Raw genomic sequence first — 3060 nt, forward strand, 5'->3', positions numbered from 1 at the left:
TAGTCACTATGCTGTACAATAGATCTCTAGAACTTATTTATCTTGTCTTACTGAAACTGTGTACTCCTTGAGCAACATTTCCCCGTTACCCCACCACTACCACTTCCACTCCTAGCCCCTCGCAACCACCATTCTACTCTCTGCTTCTGTGAGTTTTATTTGTTTAGATTCCACATACAAATGAGATCAGGCAGTATTTATCTTTCTGTGTTTGGTTTATTTTATGTAGATTAATGTCTTAGGGTTCTCCAGAGAAACAAAACCATTAGAACATATAGAGCTGCATAAGAGGGAATTTATTATAGGATAAATAATAAATGTGATAATAGAGGTCAAGAAGTCCCATGATATGCCATTTGCAAGCTGGAGAACCAGGAAAGACAACGGTATAATTAACTCTGTGTTTGAAAGCCTGAGAAGCAGGGTAGCTGATGGTGTAACACTCAGTCAACTTTTTCTAGATTTTTTTTTTTTTTTGATCTGGGTCCTCAACAGATAGAATAATGCAGGCCTATATCAATGGGGGTGGACCTTCTTTACTCAGTCTATTGATTCTTATTGTTTATTTACTGCATTCTCGATGACCTATTGTACAATACACAGTATTAATTAGATTATTATATTTTTAAGGCTTTACATTTTTATTTCTACCTTTTTATCTCTCTTTATATGTTTTGGTTTCTTGTTGAATTTCTCAAGAATAAATTAAATGTATTTGAATCTTGTTAAGTATAGGATTTTTTTTAACAGTCTATGAGATTTCTAATATCTGAAGTCTTCTTGGTTATACTTTTGTTGTTATGTGTTTCTTTTGGTCATTGCTCATGAAATTTTTTTTCTGTCTGTACCTAGCTGTCTTTGACTGAGTGTTAGATACCTTATTTGGAAAATTTCCGTAGGAATAATTTAAAAACTAGATGATTGGTGTTTTCTTTCAGAGAAGATTATCATTTGTTTCTGCCTGACACCTGGACATAATACCAGATTAGGTCATCTAAACTGGGGGCTTAAAAGTCCTTGAAATCAATGATGAAGCTAGACTGCAAGTCCATGAACATCGAGGTTATTTCCAGTTTACACCCCGTCTGATCCCTTATACTGGGTCCCAGTGTAAGATGGGGGGGGGGGGGTTTCGGGAAGATTATCATTTGTTTCTGCCTGACACCTGGACATAATACCAGATTAGGTCATCTAAACTGGGGGCTTAAAAGTCCTTGAAATCAATGATGAAGCTAGACTGCAAGTCCATGAACATCGAGGTTATTTCCAGTTTACACCCCGTCTGATCCCTTATACTGGGTCCCAGTGTAAGATGGGGGGGGGGGGTTTCAGTGGTCTGAATGTTCGTCCCCTCCAAAGCTCATGTGGAAGCTTGATCCCCAATATGGCAGTGTTGACAGGTGGGCATTTGGATTGTGAGGGCTATGCTTTCAGGAATGGATTAGTACATTAATGGGTTAGTGGGCTAATGGATGATTAGGTTATCAGGGGAGGGGCACTGCTGGCCTTTAAGGAGAGCAAGTGAGCACATAAACATGCACGCTCCACCATTGCCTTGTGATACCCTGTGCCTCGTTGGGACTCTTCAAAACATCCTCACCAAGAAAAAGGCCCTCACCAAATGCAACCCCTGGACCATGGACTCCCCAGCCTCCAAAACTGTGAGAAAGTAGTTTCATTTTCTTATAAATTACCCAGATTTGAGTATGCTGTTATAAGCAACAGAAAATGTACTAATACGCAAGTAGTTTATCAGGTCCCCACATATATCCTAGCTTCTATTTTGGAAATTCCTTCTTAGTAGTTCCATCATGCTTTTAAGATTTATTTATTTTGTTTGTTTGTTTTTGACAGGGAAATTTTTATTTATTACAAACTCAATCCATTTGGCATATTTCAAAAGGTGCAATGCTTTTGTTCACTTATCAGTGGAAGAAGTTAGAAATTAGCCACCCCAAATATCAGCAAATATTTAACAAATTGCCTTGTAAGTCATAGTCCCATATGTAGTACATTCTGGAAAAGAGGAGGTGCAAGACAGATTCAGTAGTTTCATCAAATACAACAAGGTGGTGTAGTCATCATACTAAAAGCAATGTTTAGATACTGGATGCCAACACCACCTGTGCAGAAAAAGCTCTGGAGAGATGTTTGCAGCAGTGCACACCTGCAGCTCTTCTTTGGTTCTGGAGATTCCAAGACAACCAATATTGCTTTGTCAAATACATTCTTTAGGCCTTTCTGCATGAGTGTAGAATGCTCCACATACTTGACAGCCTTCAGGTTGTGAGCCAGCTTTTCATCAGTCTCTGGAGTGATAGGCTTCTGGTTGTTCTTGAAAAGCTTCTCGATAGTAGAGGGGTCATCTCTGAGATTAATTTGGGTCCTGGCAGGCAAGAAAGGGATCTTTGGACAGTGGTAAGTTATCTCAGGCATCCACTTTTCTTTCACATTTTCAAATGAAAACATAGAACCACTAAATCATAGACTAGAAATACACCTATTTGCGAACAACTCAGTGGTTGTAATATGTCTTAATCCTTTTGCCCTGCAGTATGAAAAAGTTCAAGAGTATATGGCTCCCTACCAATCATAACTGTGACTGCATAGTTGTCAAAAACAGTCGGTACATATTCAAATGGAAATTTGTTGTGTAGCATGTCAGGAGACATGTTTTACCAGTAGCACCCTCTCCCACAACAATGCACTTGATTTTCTGCATTGCTGAAACAGTTTTGTATTACATGAAATATTTCAGATTTGACATTGGCCTTAGCTTCTCCACTGGAATAATTTATTTAGTTTTAGAAGACCTTTTGTAGGTATACTTAATAAGTGAACATCACCTAACCTGTTATTGCCAGAAGTAGAATACTCTATTTCTATTTTTTCCTCCTAAAACATATAAAGCACTGTGAGAATGAGTATTTTTTTCAGGCATGTCAAGAGTAAAATATGCTTTTGATTTTTAAAATATGTAGGTTTTTGCTCTTGATTTGGTGGAAGTGGTATATCACATTTATTGATTTGCATATGTTTGACCATCTTTGCATCCATAGG

General features: G+C 37.9%; 1 pseudogene; it reads right to left on the reverse strand.

Annotated features, from left to right (window-relative positions):
• Nucleotides 1-2055: 2055 nt before the first annotated feature.
• LOC103597313 lies at nt 2056-2722 on the reverse strand (annotated as a pseudogene).
• Between the last annotated feature and the right edge of the window lie 338 nt (nt 2723-3060).

Source organism: Galeopterus variegatus, unplaced genomic scaffold (assembly GCF_000696425.1).
Source record: "Galeopterus variegatus unplaced genomic scaffold, G_variegatus-3.0.2 Scaffold2276, whole genome shotgun sequence".
NCBI lineage: Eukaryota > Metazoa > Chordata > Mammalia > Dermoptera > Cynocephalidae > Galeopterus > Galeopterus variegatus.